This window comes from Crocuta crocuta, unplaced genomic scaffold (genome assembly GCF_008692635.1).
Source record: "Crocuta crocuta isolate KB4526 unplaced genomic scaffold, BGI_CrCroc_1.0 scaffold445, whole genome shotgun sequence".
NCBI classification, from domain to species: domain Eukaryota; kingdom Metazoa; phylum Chordata; class Mammalia; order Carnivora; family Hyaenidae; genus Crocuta; species Crocuta crocuta.
Genome location: NW_027530847.1, coordinates 3095938 through 3107480, shown reverse-complemented (window position 1 = coordinate 3107480; position 11543 = coordinate 3095938). Strand labels below are relative to the sequence as shown.

Below are 11543 nucleotides of genomic sequence, written 5' to 3'. Positions count from 1 at the left end.
AGACTCTTGATTTTGGCTCAGGTCATGATCTCACTGTTTGTGAGTTTGAGCTCCATGTTGGGCTCCAAGCTGACAGCACAGAGCCTGCTTGGGATTCTCTCCCTCTCTCTGCCACTCCCCCTCTTGCTCTCTGTCTCTCTCACTATAAATAAATAAACTAAAAAAAAAAAAAGAAATATACACTCCAAAGCCCCGTCCCAGACCAGCTGAGTCAGAGAATCTCGGGGAATGTGGCCCAGGAATTTTTTAAGATTTTATTTTTAAATGTTTATTTTGAGAGAGAGCATGCATGAGCAGGGGGAGGGCAGAGAGAGAATCCCAAGCAGGCTCTGAATTAGCACTGAGCCCCACACAGGGCTCCATCTCATAAACCATGAGATCATGACTTGAGCCAAAATCAAGAATAGGACGCTTAACTGATTAAGCCACCCAGGTACCCTTAGATTTTATTCTTTTTTTTTTTTTAATTTTTTTTATTTATTTCTAGGAGAGAGAGAGAGAGACAGCGTGAGCAGGGGAGGGTAAGAGAGAGAGGGAGTTACAGACCGAAACAGGCTCCAGGCTCTGAGCTGGCAGTCAGCACAGAGCCCGACGCGGGGCCCGAACCCACGAACCGCGAGATCATGACCTAAGCGAAAGTCGGACGCTTAACCGACTAAGCCACCCAGGCGCCCCCCTTAGATTTTATTCTTAATCTCTCCATCCAACCTGGGGCTTGAACTCACAATCCTGAAATCAAGAGTCACATGCTCTACCGACTGAGCCAGCCAGGCACGCTTAACTGAGGAATATTTTAACAATCTCTCCAGGAGCTAAAGTCTGAGCGACACTGCGGAAGGCTGTGGGGATCATGGACTGTAATCAGCCAGCAAGTGTTAGTGGAGGGCCTTCTCTGCAGGCCCCTCCCTGGCAAGCCTTGAAGTTCCCACCAAGTGTGGTCAATGACATAGCTTTAGGTGCCTGGTAGTTCTCAGTTTGGGTTGTAACTAGACGGAATTTGATTTAACGAGTTTCATTGTTTTAGGATGGGGCCAATTTTATAGAAGTAAAACAATGAGAATTACATTTTTTTAATGTTTTATTATTTTTTAAAATGTTTTTTATTTCTAGGAGAGAGAGAGAGAGAGAGAGACAGCGTGAGTAGGGGAGGGTCAGAGAGAGAGGGAGTCACAGACTGAAACAGGCTCCAGGCTCCGAGCTGGCAGTCAGCACAGAGCCCGACGCGGGGCCCGAACCCACGAACTGCGAGATCATGACCCAAGCGAAAGTCGGACGCTCAACCGACTAAGCCACCCAGGCGCCCCATGTTTTATTATTTTTGAGAGAGAAAGAGCATGAGTGGGGGAGGGGCAGGGAGGCGGGATGGGGGTGGACAGAAGATCTGAAGTGGGCTCTGCGCTGACAGCAGTGAGCACTGGACTCAAATTCAGGAACTGTGAGATCATGAGCTAGCCGAGGTGGGACGCTCAACCAACTGAGCCACCCAGGTGCCCTGCATCTTTTTACAAAAAAATGAAGTAACTACCAGTAGAGGCTGGTTGTAGATTAGGCAGAAATGGAGAAGCTGGTATTCAAGGGAACCAAAGCTGGGAAACGCTGTCCTGAAATATCATAAATCCTTCAGTATATATGGAAAGGAGTGGAGAGGGAGTGGAAAGATAAGGAAGGAGAGAAGGGGTAGAGGGAGGAAGGAAGAGGTGGGTTCTCATTTCCATGTTCTGATCACTTCAGGAAAGCTTAATGAATAATAATATTTCCCTGGCCCCAAAATAAAGATCCCTTTTCCTCCTCAGTTTTCTCTCTTTCATTAGTGGAGTTGACAGAAAAAAAAAACCCGTAGCCTGAAGGCAAATCCTGCACTCAGGATTATGTTGTCAGAACTAATTCAGATTCTTACTTGAAACCTGGTTTATTTCAGGTCTGGGACGTTTCCCTTGAAATAACATTATTTAAGGACAAGCAGGTTTAGTTTGTTTTTACGTCTAATCCGTTATTGACCATCAGCTCAGGACGCCAAGCCCAGCCAGGTGAACAGCAGGTCGGAAGGGACAAAAAGCCTTCCCCAGAAACTGCCTCACCAAGTATGGTGACTCAGCACAAGTGGGGGACAGTGCTCACCCGGGTGGGGGGTGGGAGGAGCCTGGGAGGAGGCCTCGTCCCTCTCTGAAAATCTGCCTTTCTAAAGAAAAAGAAAAAATTGGCAGTGCACCTAGCCATTTGACATGTAATTCTCTGGAGTGTGGGGGATATCTTTCTCTCTAACAATGTGCTCAATGGCTGAGGCGGTAGAAGGCACTAGCAAAAGGAGAGAATTATCTTCTTGTTTTCTCAGTCCTGCCAGCAATGCCAAAGAGAAAGTCTCAGTTCAATGCCAGCATGCCATTAATTTCGGTACCATTTGCTAATGATCTGTCCTGGCAACAGAGAGCAGACCTCAGAGTCAGATATTAGCTAGCTAGAATTTAGTAACACTGTTTTGCTTTCATTATATTTATGTTGGAGACGCCTTGTATTTGCGGGTTTTTTTTTTTCATTTACAGATGTGGTTTACAGTTTCCTTTTAAGAAATGTAGTTAGTTTACAAAAAGTAAGTTGATTTAGAGAAATGTATTAAGTAAATGATGTGGTGTAGATTATGAAGGTGAAATCTGGAAGACCTCACTGAGCCTCATCTTTATGCTAGGCTCTGAGACCCTCCGAACAAGACCCACAGGGCTGTCAGAGGGGAGAAGCAAGTACTGAAATTACTGTAATAGAGAAACCCTACTGTGCATTCATATTCCACTCGCCCTCCATGTCTCCACCCTACTGTCTAGGCTTTCCCTCTGTTTATATCATACTCAGTAGTGTTTCAAGATCTTACTCTAAGAAATTTTCCTCTCCTGAGCTCCTTTAGGACCTTGAAATTGTAGTAAGACCCAATATGCATTGTTTACCGCTTGCTGGGCTGTGCTTAATTCCCTTATATAAGCTAAACTGTCTAGTTCACAGACTAACTCTGTGAAACTGATCCTCCTATTATCTCCAATTTACAGATAAGGGCACTAAAGCACAGAGAGGTAAAGCAACGAGCTCAAGGTCACACAGGTTATGAGGATCCATGGAAGTATGAGATAAGAGCCAGTGTCCTTGGGGCGCCTGGGTGGTTCAGTCTGTTAAGTGTCTGACTTCGGCTCAGGTCATGATCTCGTGGTCCGTGAGTTCAAGCGCCCCATCTGGCTCTGTGCTGACAGCTCAGAGCCTGGAGCCTGCTTCGGATTCTGTGTCTCCCTCTTTCTCTGCCCCTCTCCCGCTTGTGCTCTAGAGTAATACTCTCTCTCAAAAATAAATAAACATTAAATTTAAAAAATTAAAAAAAGAAATGAAAACAACTGAAGGGAGAGACTAGAAAGTGAAAACCAGAAAGAGAGGGGCGCCTGGGTGGCTTAGTCGGTTAAGCGGCTGACTTTCGCTTAGGTCATGATCTCGCGGTTCGTGGGTTTGAGTCCCGCGTCGGGCTCTGTGCTGACAGCCAGCTCAGAGCCTGGAGTCTGCTTCAGATTCTGTGTCTCCCTCTCTCTCTGACCCTCCCCTGCTCACGCTGTCTCTCTCTCTCCTAGAAATAAATAAAACATTAAAAAAAATTAAAAGAAAAAAAACAGAAAGAGAGCAAAGATCGTGGGGAGCAGCGAGCAGTGTCGTGTGTGGATCTAGGGAGGTGGAGAGTGGAGATGAGGCTGCATGAGAGATAAGGTTTGGGCTTTTTCCCTTGGGGAGCCAGAGGAGGCTTTTCTACCTGATCAGATTTTAATCAGGGCTTGTCTCTAGGTCAAGGGCAAGCAAATAAAGCTGATGCCGGAAGGAGGGGCTTTTCAGGGCTCACTAAGGGGCCCCCGGAGCCATCTATGAGTGAAAGGGTCCTCATGGTGCCTTTTGAGGGCAGAGATCTGGCTGCGTAAGTTATTCAAAAATATTGTTGAAAGTAAATTCATGCTCAAGGTAAAATATTCAAAAAGTACAAAAGAATGTACCTGTCGAGTGAAATGTAAGTGCCTGCTCCTAACCCAGAACCCTCCTCAGAGGCAAACACTGCTGAGTCTCTTGTAAGCCTTCCAGAAATTTTTCATGCTATCTCTGGAGATACATCTATGTGTATATCCTTAAAAAAACAAAACAAAACAAAACAAAAAAACAAGAAAACAACAACAACCTACAAATCGTACTGTCTGGCTTTTGATTTTTTCACATAACACATTTAGAGCTTTTTCAATATCACATGTGCAGCCCTTTTTCATTCTTTTTACTCTCCCCATAATATCCCACAATATGAATGGACTATGGTGCATTTAACCTATTCTGAGGTATTTGAGTTTGATGTTCTGGCCATCATGAGGAAAGCTGCCATGAAGAACGGGCACCATTTCCCACATGTGCAAATACATCAGTAGGTTATGTTTCTGGTCATGGAATTGGTGGCTCAAAAGGGTGTGTGCGTTTGTTAGTGAGATGCCTCCATTTGTCTTCACAGGATTGTTTGGGTCTCCTACCAACACTGGCCAGCTTCCCCAGAGTGAGTGATCCCAGAGGTCAAGACAGAAGCTGGAATGTCTTTTATGACTGGCCTCATAATAAGTCAGACACCATCACTTCTGCCACTGTTATTGCTCATGCAGCACGGCCCTCTTCGGTGTGAGGGGCAGAAGGATGGGGAGGTGAGGATCACTGCGGGCCACCTTGGAGCCTGACTACCACAAGTTGTTTGTTTGTTTCAATTAACATGCAATAAAATTAACTCTTTTTTTTTTTTTTTTGGTGTGTAGGTCTAAGAATGTTAACACGTGCATTTGCGTAACCACCACCGCAGACAGGAAACAGAACAGTTCCATCACCCCTCAAAAAAAACCCTTGTGTTTCCCATTATAGTGACACACTCTCTCCACCCCTAACCTGTGCTAACCGCTGTTCTATCACTATAGTTTTTGTCTTTTGGAGAAGGTCACGTAAAAGGAGGCCTATAGCATGACACCTTTTAAAACTGGCTTCTTTCACTCAGAATAATGCCATGGAGATTCATCTAAATTATAGCAGGTGTCAGTAGTTCATTCCTTTTCATTGCTAAGCTGTGTTCTGTTGTATGGATGGACCACGTTTTGTTTGCCAATTTACTCACTGTGGGGTAAATCCAAATTGGGAGGGAACATGACTAGAGTTGCTAGAAGTATTATGCACCAGCCTCTCTCCCTCATCCTTATTCCACTCTGATGATGACCGCTATGTTAAATCTTTTGACATTGGACCACAGGTCCCGTAGACTCTGCTTATTTTTTTTTTTCAACCTTTTCCCTCTGTTGTTTAGATGGGACAATTTCTACTGACCTGTCTTTGAGTTCATAGATTCTTTCTTTCCTGTGACATCCCATTCTGCTGTTGAGCTCATCCATTGAGTTTTAAAAATTTTGGTTATTGTATTTTTCCCTTTCAAATCTATATTTGGTTGGAGCACCTGGGTGACTCAGTCAGTTAAACGTCCACCTTTGGCTCAGATTATGATCTGGCGATTCGTGAGTTCAAACCCTGTGTCGGGTTCTGTGCTGACAGCTCAGAGCCTGAGCCTGCTTCAAATTCTGTGTCTCCCTCTCTTTCTGCCCCTACCCTGCTAGCTCTCTGTCTCTCTCTCTGTCAAAGATAAATAAATATTTAAAAATTTTAATAAAAATTAAAAAATATATATGGTGTATATCTATATACCAAATGAAGATTTTAATATATATCTGCTATTTATGAAAAAACTGAAGGAAGCTCAGAGTCTTCATTCTTACTTGGAGTCTTTTTTTTTTAATGTTTATTTATTTTTGAGAGAGAGAAAGAGAGAGAGAGACAGTGCGAGCAGGAGAGGTGCAGAGAGAGGGATACACAGAATCTGAGGCAGGCTCCAGGCCCTGAGCTGTCAGCACAGAGCCCGACGTGAAGCTAAAGCTCACGAACTGTGAGATCATGACCTGAGCCAAAATCAGATGCTTAACTGACTGAGCCACCCAGGCGGCTTTTTTTTTAGTAAGCTCTAAGCCCAGCATGAGGCTCAAACTCATAACCCTGAGATCAAGAGTCACATGCTCTACTGACTGAGCCAGCCAGGCCCCCCTAAAATTGACCATTTTAATCAATTTTAAGCATACAGTTCAGTGGCTATGAGTACATTTACATGGCTGTGTTTCCGTCACCACTTACCATCTCCAACCTTTTGTCTTCTTCCCAAACTGAAACTCCATACCCATTAAGCACTAACTCCCTATGCTCTCCCTGGTTTATTTTTACAACAGCTGCTTTAAGGGCTTTTCCAGATCATTCCAACACCTTAGAGTTGGTATCCTTTCATTGTCTTTTCCCAAGCAAGCTGAGCTGTTCCTGCTTCTTTGTATTGCGAGGGATTGGCCCTGGACACTGTTAATATTGTGTTATGAGCTCTGGGTTACATTTAAATCCTGCAGAGAGCATTGATGTGCTCATCTTAGCAGGTAATCGGCAAAGCAGGTTCGAGCCACAAGCTCTGCCTGCCTTCTCTGGGTTGTGGTTCCAGTGTCAGTCCTGTTTTCAAACCCTCTGTGATGCCACGTGCAGTGCCCCAGTGAGTGTCACTCACTGGCCAGAACTCCCTCACTGGTCTCGTTCGTGATTCAACTTTTCAAGGTGTGCAGTGAGCTGTTTAGGCTAGACCCACTCATGCACCGCTAGTGGGTGAGCTCAGAAGTCCATAGATAACTCTGTGGGGTCACTTTCCCAAAGTCCTCTCTCCCTGCCAACTCCTGGCAATTTTGGGGTTCCCTGAAGCTTTATTGACCCAACTCTGATGTGTATTTTCCACAGCTGCACCTGCGTCTGGGACCAAAGCAATACCGGTTCGTCCCAGCATCTTGGGACCACAGCTCCTCCAGTTAGAGAGAAAGGTTCTCCTTCCTCCTAGTGTTGGGCTCCTGTAGGCACCTGCCACTATCTCTGCCACCAGGAAGACCTGAGGACTAGGATATAAGAAGATGGGGAAAGAAATGGGAATCAATCTCATCTCTCTGAGGGTTAGCAGACCTCATTCCTGTTTCTGGAGCCAGAACTAGAGGTGTCTCTTTTTTTCTTTCTTTCTTTTTTTTTTTTTTAATGTTTAATTATTTTTGAGAGAGAGAGAGTGAGCAGGGGAGGGGCAGAGAGAGAGGGAGACACAGAATCTGAAGCGGGCTCCAGATTCTGAGCTGTCAGCACAGAGCCCAACGTGGGGCTCGAACCCACGAACTGTGAGATCATGACCTGAGCGGACGTCAGACAGTCAACCGACTGAGCCACCCAGGCGCCCCTAGAATGTGTCTCCTGACATCCCTTCCACTTGCGCTGATGCCCACCTCTAGGCTCGGGGCTGCACTGACAGAAGCCCAGGGAGCACCAGAGGGAAAAACAAGTGTAAACTCACTGCCGGGTTGGTGGTACTTCTTCCCCAGCCTGCTACTGTTGACTTTTCAGAGCCTGCCCAAAGTGCTCCATGCCTCTGTCCAGAGTTTGGAGCTACGTTCAGCAGCAGAGGTGGGGTGGAGACTCCTCAGCTTCTTAGTGGGACTGGAAGGAGACCTGGGTTTCATCACAGCAGCCGCTGTGGCTGGCTCGTGAGCCCCCAGGGGACTGACAGGGCTAGGTTGGGCACAAGGCTTGTGGGGTGGCCAAGGGAACATCACAGAGATGCCCGTAGGTCGAGTCTTAAAAGTTGGGTGGTTGTTTCTGGAAGGCTGGATTGGGGGGAGAGCTCACAGGGCAGAGGGATCAGTGTGATCAATGTCTTAGAGGACTGTAAGAGCAGATCTGGGGAGTCTGGAGCACAGGCTGCAGGGTGGAGGCGGGGAAGGGGGAGCGCCACGGGAGAGAAGTCTAGAGAAGAGGCTACGACTCCACGGTGGGAGATGGTGAGTGGTTGGTTGCTGATTTCTATGCGTTGAAGAAAAAGGCCAGGTAGTGTTTTCCACTAGTGTGCACAGAAAGGAAGCCCCCACCCCCAGACCTGAGACAGGATGTGGGGATGCGCGTGGGCGTCTGAGGCCTTGGCAGGGAAAAATGGCGTCTAGGCTGAAAAGGCCAATGTCCCAGTTCCTGGCGAAGAAGATAGGGCACAATTTTACAGATCCTGAAAGGGGACGCCGTGCTGCTGCAGACTTTCTTGAGTCAGATGATCTGTGAGAGGGGCCAAGGGTATGTCTGCCTCTGTTCCCAGGATAATAAATCTAACATTCCCCAGGAGAGTACTCTAAATTAAGCGGGGGTGAGGGGAGAGGTTGGAGGACCAGGTGAGAGTTTAGAGGTGAGAGTGACAGAGAGCTTTAACTACATCCTTTTTTTTTTTAATGTTGTATTTACTTTTGAGAGAGACAGAGACAGAGCATGAGCATTGGAGAGACAGAGAGAGACACACAGAATCCAAAGCAGGCTCCAGGCTCTGAGCTGTCAGCACAGAGCCCGACTCAGGGTTTGAACTCACAAACCATGAGATCATGACCTGAGCCAAAGTTGGGTGCTTAACCGAGAGCCACCCACGCACCCCTACTACATCCTTTTTTATATTTTATAAAATCTTGAACCACAATATAGTTACATATTGTTGCAAATAAATTACTCAGTAATTTACTAAACTTGGTAGCTTAAAACAGTGGACGTTCATTACTTCATGCAGTTTCTGAGAGTTAGGAATCTGGGATCAGCTTCATTGGGTGGTTCTGGCTCAGGGTCTTTCATGAGGTTGAGTCAAGATGGCCAGGGCTGCACTCACCTGAAGGCTTGACTGGGGCTGGAGGGCCTACTTCCAAGATGACTCATCCACATGACTGTTGGCAAGAGTTATTCCCCACGTGGGCTTTTCTGCAGGGCTGGTCATGATATAGCAGCTGTTTTCCCTAGAACAGAAAGAGAGAGAGAGAGAGCAAGAAACTGAGTCTAAGCTGCAGTGCCTTTTAGAACCTAATCTCAGAAGTGGCTCACCAACATTTCTGCCATATTCTATTGGTCATACAAGCCATTGCAGTTCAGTATGGGAGGGGACTATACAAGGATTTGAATATAGTGTTCGTGGGGGTGTCATTGAGGACGACCTTGGGAGCTGGCAACCACAGCATGTGGATGGATCACTACCAGTTCAAGTTCTTTTGTAAATTTAAAGAGATCACTGAGACTTTGTTATTGAGAAAAAGCAAGTTGCCTTTTTATATAATCTTACTTAAAAGGAAACACAAAACCTATATATTTCTATTATACACACATAGGTAAATGTAGAGAAAAGGTCTAGAAGCATACACTTAAAACTGCTCGCCGTATTTGGGGAGTGAAATGGAATGAAATGTTGTGGAAAGAAACTCATCACTTTTACACATATTTTTTCTTTATGGCTTGGAACATTGGGTTACTGTTCTAATTTTATGTTGCTGGAGATCAAACGAACCCAAACTTAGTGATACAAAGCAACAATACTTGGGGCGCCTGGGTGGCTCAGTTAGTAAAGCGGTTAAGTGTCCTACTTCGGCTCAGGTCATGACCTCATGGTTGGGAAGTTTGAGCCCCCGCATCAGGCTCTCTGCTGTCAGCACAGAACCTGCTTTGGATCATTTATCCCCCTCTCTCTCTGCCCCTCCCCTGTTCACGTGCACTCTCTCTGTCTCTCTCAAAAATAAACAAACATTAAAAAAATAAATAAACAAAGCTGCCACAGTTTTATAATTTTAAAATCTGCTTCAGGTAAAAAGTGGGAAATAAAACTTAAAGGCTCCCTTTCCTGAAAGCATCTAGCCATATATTCACAACTGCAGCTTCTAGACCCTTAGGTCCTTCTGTTCTTTGTGCCCTTAAGCTTGAGAATTTCAGAGAAATTGAGATAACTTGACAGTTACAACTCATACAGCTTACAAGCCATACAAGTTATTCAACTCACAATTCTTTTTTATTGTTTTTTCTTTTCTGTACTGGGACCCAAGCCCTTTAAGTAAATATTCATTATAGATTTATTTGTTCCCCATGCCTTGTTCCAAAAAGGATTTGAGGAAGTGCATAAGAACTCATACAGCATAAACATATGATCAAAATATTTAAATAGATCAAGAAACTAAGGTAAATGGAAAGGAAAGTTGAAACAGTAAGTTGAGACCGGACGGGAAGTTCTTAACAATATACGCTGCAAAGTCGTGAGTAAATATTTGGCATTGCAGGGCTAGAAGGGACTATATGGTATTTGACTCAGTTCCTCTACTGGCTCTTGAAATCCCTTCCCAACACCCCCAGTGATGGGCAGCCAGCTTCAGTTTGCATACATCCAGTGACAGCAAGCTCACCACATCCCAAAACCAATGCATCTACTAGGAAGTGTGAACCCGGTCATCATAAACTCGGATGCTTCCAGAGGCTAAACAGGCAATAAAAATGAGTGACACAAGTCAGTGGGAGCTGGGGAGCATATGACAAAGTGGACAGAACACACACATCAGTTGTACCTGGGGCAAACGTTACTTCCTCCAGCTAATGATTGCCACATAGAAACCCAGGCCCAGTGTGGCCAAGCCTTGGCTATCCCAATTTATATAGGAAATCTGGTTTTTAAATGTTTGCAAGTAATTCTTTATTTTTTTAAATGTTGAATAGGCCAAATAAAACACAACTGCAGGCAGATGCTGCCCGTGGTCCTCCACTTTGTGAGTCCAGAAAAGGCCAAAGTTGTGGGCTTTCACGTTGCCTTAGAACAGCCTTTGACTATGGCTCTGAGGCCTTATTCATTTGGTAATTGCTCTATAGCCTCAGTTGTCATCTGTAAAACGGGGATAATAATAGGTCCTATCTCTTAAAGAGATAGATATGTGGTAAGAAAGATAGGCTGTAAAGTACTTACCACCGCAGTGCCTGGCAGACAGGAAGCACTCAATAAATGCAGTGATGTAAATAAGTAGTTTATAAATAAGAAAGAAAGGAAGGGAGGCAGGGAGGAAAGGGAGGGAGGGAGGAAGGAAGGAGGAGAAAGAGAAAGAAAGAAAAGAAAGAAAAAAGGAAAAGAAAAGAAAAGAAAAAAGGAAAGAAAGAAAAAGGAAGAAAGAAAGGATATTTGTAAATAAATATGCAGTGATAAATAAATGCAATAAATAAACACACTATGAGGGACTTTCTGGGCTTCCATCTACTGATCTCAGGTCTGCCTATGAAGGTAATTAAAAAAAATTTTTTTTAAACATTTATATTTTTGAGAGACAGACAGAAGCAGAATACAAGTGGGGGAAGAGCAGAGAGAGAGGGAGACACAGAATCCGAAGCAGGCTCCAGGCTCTGGGCTGTCAGCATAGAGTCCGATGCGGGACTCAAACTCAGAAACCGTGAGTTCATGACCTGAGCTAAAGTTGGACGTTTAACCAACTGAGCCACCCAGGCGCCCCTGAAGGTAATTTTTGATAAGGGTTTTTGAGTCCAAAATCTGGGGGTCTTTGTTTTAATTTTAATTTGATTGTTTGAATTGAATTGAACTGTAATCGAATCATGTAATTGTACATATTTTCCCATTAGGTGCT

At 44.9% G+C, this 11543-nt stretch overlaps 1 protein-coding gene across 1 annotated transcript in view; it reads left to right on the top strand.

Annotated features, from left to right (window-relative positions):
* The window catches only part of POFUT1 (protein O-fucosyltransferase 1), a 33322-nt gene extending 28576 nt beyond the window's left edge, over positions 1-4746 (top strand). The window contains exon 8 of the mRNA XM_077769340.1: positions 4508-4746. The gene's annotated coding sequence lies outside the window, so the exon portion shown is untranslated. The remainder of the gene's footprint in view (positions 1-4507) is intronic.
* Positions 4747-11543: the final 6797 nt, after the last annotated feature.